The sequence below is a fragment of the Pseudophryne corroboree genome, chromosome 8, assembly GCF_028390025.1.
Source record: "Pseudophryne corroboree isolate aPseCor3 chromosome 8, aPseCor3.hap2, whole genome shotgun sequence".
NCBI lineage: Eukaryota > Metazoa > Chordata > Amphibia > Anura > Myobatrachidae > Pseudophryne > Pseudophryne corroboree.
In genome coordinates this window covers 125,371,748-125,392,968 of record NC_086451.1, presented here as the reverse complement: position 1 = coordinate 125,392,968, position 21,221 = coordinate 125,371,748, and positions in this window count along the sequence as shown.

Sequence of the window (21,221 nt, the reverse complement as noted above, 5' to 3'; positions counted from 1 at the left end):
TCCCATGCACTTTCAACATGCAGCGTATGTATGCTTCTCAGCTGCTGTTGGATAGTGATTGGCCAGACTAGCATCTCAGAAGACCAGTGAACTGGAGGATGCCATCCAAATCCACCATAACCACAGACATTAAACATCTTGCCAGTTCACCACCACCACCACCATGGTAAGAAGACTCCGCAATTATTCATTTTAAAAGTACTTTTATTTTATTTCTGTTTTATTCTTTAATTTATCTAATTTCTACTTAATAAATTATTTATATTTATTTGCTGTGCATAATTATTATACTTATTTTAGTATCTTAGGTTATTACTTGTATCCAGGGGTAGATTTTTGGGTCAGGCCGCCCCTAGGCACATTATTCCCTCCCCCCCTTTCTCCCCCCATCTAGTCACTGACCCCTTCATATTGGGGCCAGCCTGGATGCCTCGAGACCACTAAAGCAGCCTAGTCTCACCATACTACCGACTCCCGGACCAAAATTTGCTGCCCATTGTCCCACTCCCAACAGTTGTTAAAAACAAAAATCTTAAAAATAAGTTTTAATGACAAAATAAGAATCACCTGGCATCATCAGCCTGCTGTGCTGCCCCCCATCAAGTGCCACCCCTATGCATGTCCCTCATCTGCCACTGCTTGTATTAATAGTTACAATAGTTTTACAAAACTTATCTTAATGATACACCTATTATAACCACAGTATACTGTATACTGCATAATAGCAAAATTTCCTAAAATTATGTTACTGGAGGCCATTGTAAATGTAAAGAGCATGTACTTATTTACATACATTAGAATTTCCTGAGCAAATGTACTGTAATTGTTTCCAAGATACAGTACATCTTTTTTTTTCTAGAAATATTGTAAATGTATATAAAAAATGTATGTATTTATTTTCTACTGATTCAGAGACTTATTCAGAGCTGATCACTATGGCTATGATTGCTCTGAAGGCTGTGGTTTTCCTTCTGTGTGGCCGCAGTGCGCAGGCTAAAATTATGCAATTGCATCTTGGAAGGACGAGCGTCCGGGGCCGGGGACACGGCTTGGGGGGGAGTGAGAGCAAGAAACACAGATGTGTCATAGCCCTTTTTTGGGCTGCCCGATGACATCACCTAGGTTTCATGTTACATGGCACCGGACCACCTGCATATGCATCCATGCGGCATAGGCAGGCATATTCCACTGTTTAATGTGATTGCAATTTAATTGCGATCGCATCGTGGGGGAGAGCAACACATGCTGTGTGACCTTGACCTGTGCTGGGCGGCCCCCATCATGTGATTTTAGTGGTCGAAGATTTTGCTGCGATAGCAAAATCTGCAACCAACTGTGAATAACCCCCTCAGTGAGGAGCCTTTAATCTATATAAACTGTAAATGTGTAAGCCCTCATTCACTCACTCACTCATTGACTGCCTGACTAATCACTAATTCTCTTCCCGATACCTGTATGTTAGGAAGCTGAAATTCAACATAAGTATTCTTCAGGTGGGAAAAAGGAAAAATACGTAATTAGAATTTTAATAAACCTCCCCCAAGGGGATGAAAAAGGGGTTGACATAATTACATCATTACCAATGCGTGATTTGCTTGATTTGCTTGAATGATAATGCCCAAACAGGCTATCAGATGAACATTTGGATTGCACCTCCAGTGTGTAGAATTTCATAAACTACAAAAATTGTCTTGTCAGTTTTTACCGTATCTGCTACGGGTGCTCCTTGGGTAACGTCAAGAACCATGGATTAATATTTACTTACATTAAGACATCTCACATTTACATCTCTATAGATTTCCCAAATTTTTAACACTCATTTATATTTACAACAGTGAAAATCAGAAACTCCTGTGCGAAGAATGGGTAGAACCCATGTATATATTTGCATCAACATCACATAAAAAATAATAAAAAAAATAAAAAATGTTATGGTAAATTAAAGCATTTTATAACCTTATAATATCTGCATAAAGATATAATATTTGAACTTAAATCAAAGAAGACTAGACAAAATAAATCCTGTTATTTAATTTTAAATTCCTAATTCTTGATTCTATATTAATTGTATTGGAATTCTGCACATATTTGTCTCCTCTTGTCTTAACTTTCTTATATTTAATTTACTTCTCTTAAAAACAATAACTACACTTGAATACTTTATCCTTAGTTTAGTTTGAATAGATTATTCTTCTTTGTTACTATCCATTTCAGTTGTCAATCACTTTGTTCCAGCAGTTTCCAACCATTCTCTACTAGTGCGTATTAGATCTTTAAAACCACTCCAAAAGGAGAACATTTTAGCATATAAAAAAAATGATTTATTAAAGGGCCTCTTCACTGCGCCATAAAACACACTTACAGAGTAAAAATAAACTAAACAATGCCCCATCCCCATGCGCTGTCAGGGGCAGGATTACAAATAAGTAAATTACATAACCACACAGCAGAAGTACTGACACAACAAAATCATGAGCTCTATATATTGAGTCTTCCCCCTTACCTACAGTATATTTTAACTCAAATATCTTATCCTTTTTTGAAGCATTAACTGCTTAACTGCCAGCAAATGGTCGATGGATCAAAGAATAGCCTCTCTTCCCATTCTCCTCTTTTTCACTCTCAACATCCTTTTTCTTTATCCAAATTAAAATGTTCATGAGGAATGAAATGAAAAATGTCCACATTTCTGCATGTTTAAATTAAACCAGTGAATTTGTGTTTTAGAATAACCACCTAACATGTCCACAAACACAAACATAAACTTTTATGGACTACAAAGGAGAAGATGAAGATGAGCATGGTTAGAAGAACAGAAGACACCAATGGCTGTGGCTCAAAGAATATAAGATAAAAATCACTATAATAGCAGACCATAAGATGACCAGCCATATGAATTTAGGCATGATGATTATTAAAATGATGATCTGAAAGGTGTCGATGGAGACATAAGGATGGAACAGAGCACACATTTAATCAAATTGAAACAATGCACAGATAACAACAAAATACTTAATACACAATACAAAATTGTATACAACAAATTGACAGTGTATAAACAGAACATAGAATTGCAGACAAACTATTGACAGGATGTGGTTATGTGACCGTATTGTGACCGGCGGTCTCTTAACTGCCGGTCACATATACCCAACCACTATTGACCTCAGAGTGAGCATAAGTTATAAGTTATGTAGGGTGGTATGTACTATGCATCTCATTTTGAATACGATACATCCTGTAATTACAATTGCAAAGGACAGCTTTTCCATAAAGAGCTGTCCTTTGTGATGACTAGACTACTAGGTTTATGACCCTGGAGTCCTTCTGCACATGCGCCTAATGATGCATACATTACAGGGGATGCAGGGAGGGATCTGAATAGATCCCTCTCAGGGCAGACTACAGAAAGAAGTCCATAGACTTCCATTAGGCACTGGCATCTATATATGCCATTGCTTAACGGGACCCAAGCTCTAGAAAATATTGCATTCCGGAGCTTTGTACTTTTGGAAAATGCAACCAGAACTCTGAAAATGTAGTGTTTGGAATTATGGCTGAATTTTCATTTTTGTACATCCCACCCATAGTGTGCAATAGTTAATGTCATGACTATTAATACACAACCTAACCTAATTCTGAACTGTCAGACCTAATGGTCAAAATTCTTACCATAGATACTTTTACAAAAGGGGGGTGGGATATATGCACCTCTTGAAGTGACCATGGTGATTCTGAAATGGGAAGCCTGCACTACCCAGGGTGCATTGGAAAACTGCCATGGAAGCCTATAAGGTCCAGATTAAACTGATACCAGGCTGACTACTAGGTGGTGCTTACACAGAATAGGTGCATACAACAAACATAAAATAATACTGAAGACATGACAGAACTTACATCTTTGATGGAAATGGATTAAAATTAGATGGCACAGAGTGGGGAGTACAGCAGGTAGAAAAGGCAGAGGAATTATGAAACTGAGGCATGAATATGTGAATTTTGAGGACATGTTACAAGACTTGGAGACTAGTAGAACAGGCAAAATCCAGGATGTGGGAGAGCAAAATATTAATAAGTATGGTAGTTAAGCAGTGGTTATTGGCAGAACTGGGGAGGTGGAAGGGAGTATACTGTAAATAGAAATGAGGTTGGAGATGTACAGTAGGAGGCAGAGAAGTGGTTGAGGGCTCAGTAGGTCAGGGTATTGAATTGAGCTTCATTTTATTGGAGACATGGAGCAAATGTAGTGATTAGTAGAATGGGTTAGCTGAAGGACAGTGGATGAAAATATGGTGGGCAACAACATGTAGCATAGATTGAAGATGGGCAAGGTGGAATGTAGAAAGTCCAGTGAGCAAAAGGTGAGAGATAAAGGAGTGAGTGAGTTAGTGAGCATTTTGGTTGCTTCCAAGACAAAAAAGGGTCAAATTCTCAAAATGTTGCAAGAAGAGGAAATGGCAATGGTGTAGCTACCATAGGTGCGGGGAGTGCAGCTGCTATGAGAGAGCTGAGAGAGGCCCACCTTCCAGAGCTGAGAGAGGCCCACCTTCCCTGTCAAAGTTTCATGTTTTATATGCATTTTTCACCATTGGGCGATACAAACTTTTGCCTTGGGGCCTACAATATATCTAGTTATGCCCCTGCTCATGTGGTAGAAAATTAAATGGAGGGTATTACAATGTTACATCATATGAACTGAGACACTTTTTTGTGGCCCAATATGAAGTGGATGCACTAATGTGTGACAAAATTTTAACTGGAGCACTGTAATGTGGCATAATATGAACTGTGAATACTGTATGCCATAATGTGAATTGGGGGTACTGTGTTGCATAATGAGTACTGGCAGTCCTACAATGTAACACTATGTGAACTAGGGCATTACTATGATCTATAAAATAAACTAGTGCACTATTATGTGATATACCATTAACTAAGGAACTACTGCAGTACTATGGATCAGAAAATGAACTAGTTCACTATTATGGTGCATAAAATTATTAACTACTGCGGAGAGGTCACTCTCTAGAAGCATTGGGACAGGGGCACTTTCAAAATATTTCTATGGGGCCCACAAAGTTCTGGCTATGCCCCTGGGAAGAAGGATTAAATATGGGGAGTGAAGGAAAGTATGGAGTTAAGGATGGCTTAAGAGACACTGTGGGAAAGTGTTACCCATCATGTGCAGAGAGTTGACAGGAGGTAATGGGACTATAGAGGGTTGGAATTATTACCAGTTTAGACATATTCATTTTCAAAAAGTTCAACATGAGATTTTGAGCCTTTAAATAACATCCCTTAGAGCTTAACTATTAAGTGAGAGTACAAGATTCAAGTGGAGCTACTACTAATGTACGGTAACCTGTGAAATTAGTGGAAAAAAACAGAGCTAATCAGGCGCTAATTTAAATACCAATAAATATAAAATGAAAACCAGAAGTGATATACTCAAATTGAAAAGCAGAATCTATATACTGTATGCTTGTGGTAGCATACAGAAAAAAACTTTCCCTCTACAGGGAACTAGTATATCAATTACACTAATTAGACTTTACTATAATAATCAAAATAAGGCCGGCTTTGAAAGAAACCCAACAAACAGACCAATTATAAGAAGAAAACGTATTACACTGCAGCAACCGGTTGCTAAATAACACACAAATATAATTCAATGACTTCTATAAAAACTATATTAACATCACAACAATATAAAAAAAAATCTTAGTATCACTTTATATGCTCTAATTGTAATATTGCTAAAAAATGCTGTTCCATATAAACATTTTATTTTGATTATTAGTGCAGAGTCTAACCTTTCAAATTAGCCTACAGCAAGAATCAAAACTTTCTCTTATTTGCAGTACTCCTTCACAGTAGCAGGGTATTTAATATCTTGTACATTTACAACGTTGATTATTCAGACATGACTTTAATTACACTGTTATTTTAACTAAACTGTGCTCTTAGGTTAAATTATGAAACTTTATAACATATACGGTTGGCTGTTACTTTAGACCCATTAATAATCTCTATTGAGCAAAACATGTTAGATGGATTACTGTATGTGTATCTTATCATCACAAATTTGTGCTTTAAACTGGCATGGTCAGAGTACATGCAACTGTGTAGCCCCACTGTGTCCCCCAGTTATTGATGAGGAGATACATTTTGAAGGTGTATAATATAATATTTAAATAAAAATGTTTTGTTTTTTTTAAACTATATTAAATAAAAAACAAAATATAAACGGTTTTGAAGGGAGAAATCATAAGTTACAGTAAGATGTTAAATAAACGTAATAATTTTCAATTTTATAGATCAGTGGTTTCCAAACTTTCATGAATTACGGCACCCTAGAGTATCAGCATTTTTTCCAAGGCACCCCTGGGCCCTAGTCCAAAAGTTTCTTATTGATGAATTGAAAATATAAATAAAGTAAATTGTTCTAACCTGTCACCCTTAAGGCACGTACAAACTAGGTGATGTGCTCCATGAGCGACATCACCTAGCGTGTCCCCCTCCCGGCCCGGGCCACCCGACATGGGCATATACACTGTGCGATATCGATAGTGATATCGCACAGTGTTGTCAAGCCACAGCCAGGCTGTGTATGCAGCTTTGGACGATGAGTCCAAATTGAGCTGCATGCATGGCCGACACGAGGATCATTAATGACCCATGGAGCCACGCATCAGCCATCTTCAGCAGCATACACACTGGGCAATATAATAAATGACATTGCTCAGAAGGGTAAAAATGACCGATATTGTTTACAGTATCGCTTAGTGTGTACAGAACTTTAGGTTCAGTTATGTGGTGGTGAACATAGTTGTGGTTGCATTTGTCCACATATTTTATCAGTGGCAGCCATGAGCACTGGTTTTGCCTATTACTTTGACCATAAATAATTTGCTTTGGTCCTGGGCCACCAACTCAATCACCCTGAAAGTGTCTCGGGGCCCCCCAGGGTGCTTAGACAGTGACACACAGTTTGGGAACCACTGTTATACTGTAGATCATAATTACATTTCTGCCACTGCCTTTCCTTGTGTTATTACAATGCATTTTACAGAGGATCTTGCATTGAAACATTTGCAAGAACAAATTTGGCCAAATTCTCACCTTAGAAATATAGAGTGACTCAGCTAATTTATGTGTGCATATATACAGTATAATTAAATTAAGATTTGGGAAATAAATATAAATGGTTTCTATTGTAGAGAAAATAGTGTATATTTGACAGAGAATTACACATGCTATTAAATAATAAATGTAATAATTAGCATATTTAATTGGCTTACAGTACCTAAGGTACATTTTCAGAGAGTGTTAATATAAGTGTATGCATAACACAAACTGAGTGCCTTATCTCAGTATTATACAGAAATTGTACAGTATAATCCTTGGATATGAAGTAATTGGAGATAAAACAAAGATATTTAGTGTGAATCAATGGTATAGTACATTAGATTCCATAACTAAGTAGGCAAATTGTGAATAAAGACGTTTGGAAGGTGAAATATAACGAAGCACACTACTTGACAAAACACATCAGAGAGAAGATTTTGCAAAAGATTAATGTCACTGTATGGGCCGAAGCAAGGTTTGATGGAGCACTAGGCAAAGACTCAGACTATCTACCCTCCTTCCCCTAAGACCCACTTTCCAGCATCTCACATACTTGACTTTCATAAAACAAAAAATAATAATTCTTGGTCAATGATGCTGCAGCCCAGATGCACTAATGTTTGATATATAGCACTGTCCAGGCTCATTGCTGCAAAGGTTTCAAAGGCAGGATTTCCTAAAATGAGCCGTTTCCAAATATTACATAAAAAAAGAATTGGCTGCAGTCAGCTAGATTAAGAATTTTTTTGTGATAATTTCCTTAAGTATCTTGTCTTATGCAATAGCTTCACTAGGAGGATGTTGGGGGTGCGGCCCGAACCCTGGTGTCGACCTTTCAGGGTTGACATAAAAAATGCTGACACTTCCATAGTAACATGAGCCAAGTGCTACACTGTAACATTACGTGCAGTTCTTGGCTCCTATCACAGTGTAGGAGCTGGTGGTGCAGTCAGATTAATCTCCCAGGCAGCGGAGCATCTACGAGAATGCTGGCCATGTTTCTCCAGTGTTCCATAAATCTTAGATGCAACATGTGGGTTGTCAGTCCCACATATTGTTTTCCACACCCACACTCTGTTACATACAGTAGATCACAAAGGAAGATCTACAATTTATGAATTCTGTAATAGTACATTTTTCTCCATTTGCATAAAAGACAAACTCAATGTTTGTTTATTTTTAAATTTCTTTTTTTGAGGCATTAGCATGTGTGCTACACAGTTTTTTCAGATCTGTGGAATCCAGCTGGCTTCTTAGGAAGCTAAGAGATCAGGGTAGAGTAAGTTTCCTTGTGTATCTTAAAATGACTTGATATCAAAGTTGATTTAATATTACTGGACTTATGGAAGATAAGTTTCCCATGTAGGTTTATCTCATTCTTTAAAATTCATCCAGCCTTAACAGGGATGTATTCTTTGTAAATAAATTTCTGATCTCATGCACAAAACTATTACTGTATATTGGGTTAAAAAAAGAGGGCTGATCTATCCTCCACTGTATTATAAACCCTCTCAGGTATTGAACGTTCCTGATTCAAAAGATGATTTTTATCAATTTTGCTAATTTCCTCAAGAGATTTTTACTCTTTACTCTTGGATAGCCTTGCTCTCTCTAAAAAAAGACTGGAAAAGTCCATCCACTTGTCTGCAATATTATTGTTCTGCTGTGCAATTACATCTCAATCTAATACTGTAAAGTATACTGACCTTTTGGTATATGTGTCTTCCAATTCCCTGTATGTGATATAATTCAAATAGCTGTTCTGATCAACTGGTTTGATATAGGTTTCTGCCACCAATTTGTCATCTTCTGCTGCGCATGATATCAAGAAAACAATTTGTAATCAAAAGTGCACGTAAATTTGAAACCAGATGTGTTACTATTTAAACTATCTATGAAACTGTTTAAGGAAGATAGAGCCTCATCAATTAATAAATCATCAATATATCTGCCAGAGAGGACCAGGTTAGCCGCAAACTCCCCACACTGCACATGATAGATATATATATATATATATATATATATATACTGTATATATATATATATATATATATATATATATATACTGTATATATATATATATATATATATATATATATATACACATACACACATATGAGGGTGTTTCAATAAGCACTGTAAACATTTGACCAACAGTACGCCAAGGCATAGAACAAATCAGTGTCAAGTGCCTGAAGCCAGGACATGATGGCTTGCTGAACTTTACCATCAGTTGCAAATCACATTCCTCCCAGGTGCTTCTTTAATGGTACAAACACATGGAAATTACTCAGTGGCAAGTAAGGACTGTAGGGAGGATAGTCCAGTAGCTCCCATTGGTAGCAACATGATGCCTATTTGTGGGAAAATTAGGTTGCTTTTTGCCAATTGCCCTCCACAAGCTGCTCAATGTGTCACAATAGCAGTCAGGATTCATAGTATCTCTCGGTGAGGAAATCAACAAGAAGCATACCCTTGTGGTTTCCAAACACAGTTGCCATCACCTTCTTTGCTTATAGACTTCTTTCAAATTTCTTTGAAGGTGTGGACTATATGTGTTTCCATGTCCAATACCTCCCAATGGTAGCTCAGTAACAATTCATGCCGCTCGTCTTTAACATCTGTCCAGCCATTATCAAAGGCAGTGAAACCAACACAAAGCTGTTTCCATGACATGACATTATCACTGTACACCTTGACAAGCTGGCAATGAATTTCAGCTGCTGTTATGCCCTTTAGACACACAAATCTAATCACATTACACACCTCAATATTTGACCATGGGTCCACTATTCCCGCCATCTTAGAACTGATTTTGGCACAGTATGACTGATATGAGTAAAAGTGAGGCCACTGCCGTGATTATTTGTACCCATGATATGATCATGGCTAATAGGATCGACCCCTTAGAAAGCAAACACAGATAGTTCTGTCCTTTTCTACAGAGTAAAGTATTTTACTGAAGATCAACAAACAAATGATACCCTGGAAAAGCTGTTCTGATCAACTGGATTGAGATATGTTTCTGTCACCAATTTGTCATCTTGTACTGCGCACGATATCAAGAAAATTAATTTTAATCAAAAGTGCACGTGAATTTGAAACCATATTTGTTACTATTTAAACTATCTACGAAACTGTTTAAGGAAGATAGATCCTCATCAATTAATAAATCATCAATATATCTGCCAGAGAGGACCAGGTTAGCCACAAACTCCCCAATTCCCCACACCGCACATGATATATATATAAATATATATATATACACACACACACACACACACACACACACACACACACACATATGAGGGTGTTTAAATATTTTAAATAAGCACTGTAAACATTTGACCAATAGTACGCCAAGGCATAGTACAAATCAGTGTCAAGTGCCTGAAGCCAGTACATGATGGCTTGCTGAACTTTACCAACAGTTGCAAATCACCTTCCTCCCAGGTGCTTCTTTAATAGTATTACAGGCCGTAGCATACAGGTACTCACAGCATAGCAGACTCTTGATAGGCTCCAGTGGTCCCTAGTCTAACCCACACAACCATGCCTATCACTCGGGTAGCTATTCCACCGTCGAGAGCCAGATGACTCTGGCCTGGAAACCCTTATATGAGAAAATCCCAGGTGCTGCTGATCACATACCTGAGAGTCTGCTACTGCTTCTAAAAACTGGTCTGGATCCTCCTCATTACTTTCACATGGAAAACTGCTGTCTCTGCCTCACTCCCCCGTTAGCTTCAACCACCCTGGTGAAGCTACACTATTTTCAGGTGAGCTTTCTGCCTCGCCCACCCCTACCTGTGTCATCCGCCCAGGTACACAGCTTTCCACTACCTTCCAGAGGTCACCCACCTTGCCTTCTTCCTCCACCTCTAGCTTCACCATAGGGTTGCTTGGAGGAACAGGACCTACAAACCTCCTGGAGAGGGCATCGGCAAAGAGGTGTTTTCCCAGACGATGCCTCACCTCAAACTTAAATGGCTGCAAAGCCAAAAACCAACAGGTCACACGAGCATTCACCTCTTTGTTTGTATGCATCCACTGTAAAGGTGCATGGTCTGTGACCAACAAAAACTCTCATCCCAATAAATAATATCTTAATGACTCAACTGCCCATTTAATGGCCAAGCACTCCTGCTCCACAGTTGAGTACCTGCGCTTCCTGGGCAATAATTTACGGCTAAGATAGAGGATTGGCTTCTCCTCCCCATCTACCTCTTGGGATAGGACTGCTCCTAATCCTGTCCCAGAGGCATCTGTTTGTAACACAAATTGCTTTTTAAAGTCAGGAGCTTGTAATACTGGCTCAGTACACAAAGCTTGTCTTAAATCTTGCCAAGCAGTTTCCACTGGTCCAGACCACGTTATCTTGTCTGGGAATTGTTTTTTAAAACATTCGGTTAGTGGAGCCGCTCTAGCAGCGAAATCTCGAATGAACCTGAGATAATATCTGACCAAACCGAGAAATGTTCTAAGTTGTGATTTACATTTAGGTCTGGACAAGGTGAGGACTGCTTCTACCTTACTAGGCTGAGGTTTAACCTGTCCTCTGCCCACAATGTACCCCAAATACTTGGCCTCAATCATACCAATGGCACATTTCTCAGGGTTGGCGGTAAACCCGTGTGCCCGTAGAGACTGTAAAACGGCTTCTACCTTTGGTAGGTGTGACTTCCAATCAGAGCTGAAAATAACGATGTCATCTAAATATGCAGCCGCATATTCCCTGTGGGGCCACAGCAACTTATTCATAGCTCTCTGGAAGGTTGCTGGGGCACCATGTAAACCAAATGGGGACATTTTATATTGGAATAAACCTTCTTGGGTAGAGAAGGCTGTTTTTGCCTTAGCAGCTTCTGTTAACGGAATCTGCCAATAACCTTTTGTCAAATCAAGTGTAGTGAGATACTGACTGGCATAACATCTCTTCCACCTCCTGCTTTACCGCTGCCCGCTTCGCTTTGGGTATGTGATATGGCCTCTGTTTAATGACCATCCTGGGTGGAGTCACCACATCATGTTGGATGATCTGTGTCTTTCCTGGAATGGCAGAAAACACATCTTGGTAGCGTTTCACCAAGTTCATCACTTCCCGTTTCTGTTCAGGAAATCTTTTTAGCTACCAAAGTGGACCAATACATGGTAGACTTGTACCTCCCTCCTTCTACCCTCCTGTAATTGACCGGTCCCACTGCCTCGATGATCTCATAGGGGCCCCGCCATTGAGCATAGATCTTGCTTTCTGTGGTGGGCACAAGCACTAACACTTTATCTCCCAGATTAAAGGACCGGTTAAATGAGGTGATGTCATACCTCTGTTTCTGACGTTGTTGGGCCCTTTCCATGTGTTTGTTCATTAGTGGCGTAATCTGCCTTAAGCGGCTCTATAACTGGGCCACAAACCGAACGACGTTAGGGTCCTGGCAGGGTTGTTCTTCCCACCCTTCTTTTAAGAGATCTAGAACTCCTCTGGGCTGTTTGCCATAGAGGAGCTCGAAGGGACTATACCCTGTAGAGGATTGGGGTACCTCTCTAACCACAAACATCAAATAAGGTAGGAGCAGATCCCAATCTTGCTTTTCTTGTGACACTGCCCTCTTTATCATTTGCTTAAGGGTTTTATTAAATCTTTCTACCAGGCCATCTGTCTGCGGGTGGTACACTGAGGTGGTAATCCTGTCTACATTTAGCAACCAACATAAATCTTTCATGAGTTAAGACACGAAAGGTGTACCCTGCTCCATTAAGACCTCTTTCGGTATTCCTAAACGGGTATACATGGTTAGTAGTTCTCTGGCAATAGTGCCAGATTTCATGTTGCGCAGGTGTATAGCCTCTGGGTATCTGGTGGCATAATCAAAAACCACCTAGTGATGTGCACCGGACATTTTTCGGGTTTTGTGTTTTGGTTTTGATTCGGTTCTGCGTCCGTGTTTTGGATTCGGACGCATTTTGGCAAAACCTCCCTGAAATTTTTTTGTCGGATTCGGGGTGTTTTGAAATCGGGTGTTTTTTTCCAAAAAATCATCAAAAACAGCTTAAATCATAGAATTTGGGGGTCATTTTGATCCCATAGTATTATTAACCTCAATAACCATAATTTCCACTCATTTCCAGTTTATTCTGAACACCTCACAATATTATTTTTAGTCCTAAAATTTGCTCCGAGGTCGCTGGATGACTAAGCTAAGCGACCCAAGTGGCCGACACAAACACCTGGCCCATCTAGGAGTGGCACTGCAGTGTCAGACAGGATGTCAGATTTAAAAAATAGTCCCCAAACAGCACATGATGCAAAGAAAAAAAAGAGGCGCACCAAGGTCGCTGGATGGCTAAGCTAAGCGACCCAAGTGGCCGACACAAACACCTGGCCCATCTAGGAGTGGCACTGCAGTGTCAGACAGGACGGCACTTCTAAAAATAATCCCCAAACAGCACATGATGCAAAGAAAAAAAGAGGTGCACCAAGGTCGCTGTGTGACTAAGCTAAGCGACCCAAGTGGCCGACACAAACACCTGGCCCATCTAGGAGCGGCACTGCAGTGTCAGACAGGATGGCAGATTTAAAAAATAGTCCCCAAACAGCACATGATGCAAAGAAAAAAAGAGGTGCAATGAGGTAGCTATGTGGCTAAACTAAGCGACCCAAGTGGCCGACACAAACACCTGGCCCATCTAGGAGTGGCACTGCAGTGTCAGACAGGATGGCACTTCAAAAAAATTGTCCCCAAACAGCACATGATGCAAAGAAAAATGAAAGAAAAAAGAGGTGCAAGATGGCATTGTCCTTGAGTGCTTCCATCCTCATGTGAATCTGAACCACTAGCCATGGGCCTCAGCCGTTCCTTGCCACTCCGTGTCGTAAATGGCATATTGGCAAGTTTACGCTTCTCATCAGACGCTTTTAATTTGGATTTTTGGGTCATTTTACAGAACTTTTGTTTTTTGGATTTTACATGCTCTCCACTATGACATTGGGCATCGGCCTTCGCAGACGACGTTGATGGCATTTCAATGTCTCGGCCATGACTAGTGGAAGCAGCTTCAGCATGAGGTGGAAGTGGATCTTGATCTTTCCCTATTTTACCCTCCACATTTTTGTTCTCCATTTTTTAATGTGTGGAATTATATGCCAGTAATATATCAATAGCAATGGCCTACTGTACCATACTGCTATATATTATATACTGGTGGTCAGCAAACTTATGCACTGTCCTCCTACTATATATACTGCGCACAACAACTAAAATGCACCACAGGTATGGATGGATAGTATACTTGACGACACATAGGTAGGTAGAGCAGTGGACAATTGTACCGTACTGCTATATATTATATACTGGTGGTCAGCAAAATTATGCATTGTCCTCCTACAATATATACTGCGCACAACAACTAAAATGCACCACAGGTATGGATGGATAGTATACTTGACGACACAGAGTTAGGTAGAGCAGTGGACTACTGTACCGTACTGCTATATATTATATACTGGTGGTCATCAAAATTATGCACTGTCCTCCTACTATATACTGTATACTGTGCACAACAACTAAAATGCACCGCAGGTATGGATGGATAGTATACTTGATGACACAGAGGTAGGTAGAGCCAGTGGACTACTGTACCGTACTGATATAATACTGGTGGTCACTGGTCAGCAAAATTCTGCACTGTCCTCCTACTATATACTACAATGCAGCACAGCTATGGAGCGTTTTTCAGGCAGAGAACGTATAATACTGGTGGTCACTGGTCAGCAAAACTCTTCACTGTCCTCCTACTATATAATACTGGTGGTCCTCAGTCCCCACAATAAAGCACACTGAGCACAGATATTTGCAGCACACAAAGCACAGATATGGAGCGTTTTTCAGGCAGAGAACGTAGATATTTTCAGCACACTGAGCACAGATATTTGCAAGCACACTGAGCACAGATATTTGCAGCACACTGAGCACAGATATTTGCAGCACACTGAACACAACTGAGAGAACGCTGCACACGTCCTCTCCCTATCATCTCCAATGCACGAGTGAAAATGGTGGCGATGCGGGGCTCCTTATATAGAATATGAATCTCGCGAGAATCCGACAGCGGGATGATGACGTTCGGGCGCGCTCGGGTTAACCGAGCAAGGCGGGAAGATTCGAGTCCACCTCGTAACCGTGTAAAATGGGTGAAGTTCTGGGGGATTCGGATTCCGAGGAACCGAAACCGCTCATCACTACTACCACCAATATTTTACCACCTCAGATCTCACAATATTATTCACCAATATTAGCCAAAGGCTGCTGACTAACTAAGCAAAAAGCAGTGGCAAAACATATGGCAGGTTTTTGTTTAAAAATGTGTTGCAAATTAAAAATGTATTAGCAATAACTAATACAAATGTTTGTCTATGCAAAAAAGATCACCAATGCCCCGCCCAAAACACAGCCCAAAATGAAAATAAAAATGGTGCAAGATGGAATAGTACAACACACTGCTTAAAGTGCTTCTAGTAATGGTAGTACACTGGCAACTAATTGTTATGTCTTCACAGTTCTATTTAAAACATTTTTAACAGGGTGCTTGCACTGAACACACAACACAGTGTCTCATAGTCAGGGGTATATTTAGAGAGGAGGGGGCCTGTGTGAAGTCTCCATATGGGCCCCCTTCTCTCTACAGGCAGCAGCAAAGACACTGACTCTGAGAACTAGGTGGTGTACACAGTGGTGCCAAGAAGAAGGGGTACAGACACTGGCATATCTATAATGGGTGCAGTGTGTGTGGTGCACATGGGCCCCTGGGTCCAGAGGGGGCCCACACCGCACACATTGCACCCATTTCTTCTATATACTTACCTTTCTGGTGTTCAGGTGTGGGTCCCTTCTTCTCCCAAGTCCCATTGCCGGCAGCTGCTGTTAGTGCTCTGTCTGAGCACTAGAGACTCTGCCACTCTACAGCACATGCGCAGGTCTCCGAAAAAATGGCCGCCGCACCATATTTTCAGAGACTTGCGCTGTAGACTCTGGCACTGTGCCAGAGTCTCTAGCGCTCAGACAGAGTGCTAACAGTGCTGCTGCCGGCTACTGGACTGGAGAGGAGGGGGCCCACACCCGGAGACTGCACACAGGTCCCCTCCTCTCTAGATATGCTCCTGGGTACAGATAACCTGGAGAGGCCTGGTTTGCTACCCCAATTATACCTGTCCTGTAGCCGGCACTGGCAGTGCCATCTTCCCGGTAATCTCTTCAAGAAAATGGTGCGACACATACAAAGCAAAGACTGCCACTGTTCCAGAGTCTTTGCGCCCTAGTGGCCAGCATCATCTTCCCAAATATCACTGGTAAGATAGCGCTGACCAGTAAAAAGGGACTCACTTCCTGTTCAAGAAGTATAGGAAACCGATGCCCTCCACCATGCCTCCCTATCCCCGGCCCCTTCTGTGTTAAAATTGTGCACCACAATTATTTTACTATATAAATACTTTTAATGTAACGGATGTCATCACGCCCCCTTTTAAAGGCATGCTCCCTTTCCCGGTTCATGGCATGGCTCTCTGCACCCCTGGGTGCACAGGTCTCCGTGAAGATGGCATGGTGGACATATTACCAGCGAGTTTCCTTACTGTGTATGTGCAAAACACCATGAAAATGGCCACCAAGTGCTCAGAGTCACTGTCGCTGCTGCGATAGTGGGACTCTGCAGCAGCAAGCAGTGAAAAAATGGGGGCAGGATGTGCAGTTTGTGCCTGTCTGGGCTCTGGTGCCAGTGAGCACTGCACACACAGTCATGGTCCAGACCCCATTTTCATAACTATGGGGGTCCAGGAGATGCTGGACTGTCCCAGAGACTGTCTTTTCATCAGTGCCGGCTATTACACTATGAAAGAAGGCAAGTGCTGCACGTAATGTTACAGTGCAGCATCCGGCTCCTGTCACTGAGGAGGAGCCAGCACTTTGGTAGCACCCCTTGGTGGGTGACACCCAGAAGTGGCCCGCATCCCCGTAGTCAGTAGCAAATCTTGCTACGGGCATGCAGAATTTTTGCCCGGGGCGCCGCCTTCTGGAGGGTGCCGCTGCCATACCATGTCCCCCGGTCCTCGGTAGATGCGGTGCAGTGCGGTGCATGATGAAGTCATTGCGCACCGCATGGCATTGTGGGAGCAGCACATAGACACTAGGGGTCATGATTGACCTCTAGTGTTTATGCGGTGCTATGGGAGAGACGTCATGACGTCTCTCCCATAGATCAGAGAAACGGTGCCGACGGACAGAGACGGAGGGCAGCAGTGGTCGGGAATCAAGAGCAGGGATGGTGAGTATTCATTTTTTTTTTTTTGTTGTAAGCGGCACAACTATACTGGGGGCACAAACGGGGGCATAACTCTACTGGGGGCACAAACGGGGGCACAACTCTTCTGAGGGAACAAATGGGGCACAACTCTACTGGTGGCACATACAGGGGCACAACTCTACAGGGGCATTACTGACCATGCCCCTTTATGAAGCCACGCCCCTATTTTTGCCCGGGGCGCCACAAGGGATAGAACCGGCCCTGCCCGTAGTGATAACACTAGATTCAGTTTTCTAAATACTGAACCTGAACATCTCTACTAGTAACTCTTATTTCTTGTTTTATTTTTATTTCTTTTTACCTTTTTTGTTACTCTGTGAGGATTAACTACTTTCTTGTGCTGCTCACCATTTCTTCTCTACAGAAGCAGTGGTACTCAGTCAGGCAGCACCCAGTTGCCATGGCAACCATCCGGAGGGCGCCGCACCATGGCAAGATACGCCACTGTGCCCCCCGCTGGTCTCCCTGCAGTGAAGGGAACTAGACGCTATCCGTCTAGTTTCCCTTCGTGGAGAGGACCTTTGCTGTGCGGTGCGCGATGACATCATCGCACACCACACAGCATTGTGGAACTGGCACAGACGCTAGGGGATTATGATTGACTTCTAGTGTCTATACTGTGCTATGGGAGAGACGTCATGACGTCTCTCCCATAAATCCGAGGAGAGGAGCGGCGGCGGCGGCGGCGGAGGTCTCCAGTGTCGGAACTAGCGAGCGGTGGGCCTAGATGTGAGAAAATGCTTTGGCCCCCCCCCTCATCCCATCCAAGTCCACCCCCTCACCCCTGGAGAGGATCTGGTGAGGGGGACCTGCTCAGGACCAGAGAAATGGATACCTAGCAACAGTGCCGTAACTAGACATTTTAGCACTGTGTGCAAGAAACGGCATTGGAGCCCCACCCCTGCATGCAATACAGGGGCAGTGCGCAAAAATACGTAGGGGCGTGGCTTCGTGGGGAAGGGGTGTGGCCACAAAATAATAGCAATTAATAAAACGGTGCACAGTAGTCTCCATTATTCAAATTACGCAACACAGTAGCATCACTACACCAGGTAGAGACCCTTTTACACCTTACGGCAGACAGATTTCCCTTTTTACACCTTAAGGCAGACAGCGTCCCCTTTTTATACCTTACGGCAGACAGCGTCCCCTTTTACACATTACGGAAGACAGCTTCCCCTTTTTACACCTTACGGCAGACAGCGTCCCCTTTTTACACCTTACGGCAGGCAGCGTCCCCCATTTTACACATAACGGCAGGCAGCGTCCCCCATTTTACACATAACGGCAGGCAGCGTCCCCCATTTTACACATAACGGCAGGCCGCTTCCCCCATTTTACACATATAACGGCAGGCCGCTTCCCCCATTTTACACATATAACGGCAGGCCGCTTCCCCCATTTTACACATATAACGACAGGCAGCTTCCCCCATTTTACACATATAACGGCAGGCCGCTTCCCCCATTTTACACATATAACGGCAGGCCGCTTCCCCCATTTTACACATATAACGGCAGGCAGCTTCCCCCATTTTACACATATAACGGCAGGCAGCTTCCCCCATTTTACACATTACGGCAGGCAGTTTCCCCCATTTTACACATTACGGCAGGCAGTTTCCCCCATTTTACACATTACGGCAGGCAGTTTCCCCCATTTTACACATTACGGCAGGCAGTTTCCCCCATTTTACACATTACGGCAGGCAGAGAAGGAAGGAAGGAAGGAAGGAAGGAAGGAAGGAAGGAAGGAAGGAAGGAAGGAAGGAAGGAAAGGATTATACTTACTCTCTCTGCTGGCTCAGGCTCTTTGGTGCAGCTTCTGGCAGAGATCCCGGGCAGGAGAGGAGGAGGGAGGTGGAGGAGGGAGCCGCAGCAGCGCTATGTTATTGGTGGAGGCGCTGCTGCTGCTGTCCCAGTCCTTCACCATAGGCTGTTCTCCGCCGCTGTGAATGCTGGGATGCGCTCCACAGCGGCAGAAGATAGCCTATAGTGAAGCAGAGGGACAGCAACAGCAGCGCCTTAATCAATAAAACAGCGCTACTGCGGCTCCCTCCTCCTCCTTCCCCCCGTGTCCGCTGCGCTCCTCTCCTCTCAGGGCGGCTGTGTGCTGCGGTTTCCCGCAGCACGCAGCGGCATGTAATGAGTCAGTTTGACTCATTAGATGCTTTGGGCTCCTGGACAGTGGCGGGCTCCAGTGCAACACACTGGTTGCACTGGCGGTAGTTCCGCCTCTGGCCGGGACTCAGGAGCGGGGATTGTAAGTATCCTTTTTTTCTTTTTTAAGCTGCGCTACTGGGGGTACAAATGGCGCTACTAGGGGCACAAATGGCGCTACTGGGGGCACAAATGGGGCCACAACTCTACATGGGGCGTAACTGACCACGCCCCTGTATGAAGCCACGCCCCTATTTTCTGCCCGGGGCGCCACAAGGAACAGAACCGGCCCTGCATCAGAAAGGACACCAGCTTGTGTTGAATGGGTTGCGAGACCCTGCACTGCTATTGCTGACTGTGGGCTTCTACCATATTTAAGATATGTACTGTTTGTAATTCTGTTTACTCACCTTGATAAAGGGGCATGTACTGTAAGCCATGAAAGCCCTGAAACGTTGGAATGTTTCTATGAATTTAATATATTGATGTCTCCAAGACTCTGAGTGCCGCTGGTTCTTTCTCCTATTACTTTCATATGCAGAGGGCACTGGAGCATTTAATGCATTATTAGTGGTGTGCCATACTATATACTATTTTGTAATATATATTTATTATACATATAAACGTAGTTGAAATACCAACACCAGGATCCCGACACTACTTGCAATGCCGACACCGGCCTCCCGAATAGGGTCACCTGCCCAGCGACGGAATACAGACAAGCAAGTGCAGGGCTCTGGACAGGTAAGCCGTGTGGGGGGTGGGGGGGGTGGTTAGGTTTAGGCACCCCCCCAGAGGGTTAGGTTTAGGCTACATGAAGGGGGATTAGGTACAGATGCCACCACAAAGGGTTAGGGTTAGGCTGGGGGTGGGGTGGTTAGGTTTAGGGTGCAGGGAGGGAGGGTTAGGGGGCCATGTGGGGAAGGAAAGTATACTTACCTTCTCCTGTTTGGATTCTGCTCTTCGGGATTCTGCAGTTGGTATTCTGACCACTGGCATCCTGATATATATATATATAGTTAGGTAAGAATTAGAGATGAGCGGGTTCGGTTTCTCTGAAACCGAACCCGCACGAACTTCATGTTTTTTTCACGGGTCCGAGCAGACTCGGATCCTCCCGCCTTGCTCGGTTAACCCGAGCGCGCCCGAACGTCATCATGACGCTGTAGGATTCTCGCGAGACTCGGATTCTATATAAGGAGCCGCGCGTCGCCGCCATTTTCACACGTGCATTGAGATTGATAGGGAGAGGACGTGGCTGGCGTCCTCTCCATTAGAAATTAGATTAGAAGAGAGAGAGAGATTGTGCAGAGTCAGACAGAGTTTACCACAGTGACCAGTGCAGTTGTTGTTAGTTAACTTTTATTTATTTTAATATAATATATCCGTTCTCTGCTATATCCGTTCTCTGCCTGAAAAAAAACGATACACAGCAGCAGCCAGTCACACAGTGTGACTCAGTCTGTGTGCACTCAGCTCAGCCCAGTGTGCTGCACATCAATGTATAAAAGGCAAAGCTTATAATAATTGTGGGGGAGACTGGGGAGCACTGCAGGTTGTTATAGCAGGAGCCCCCAGGAG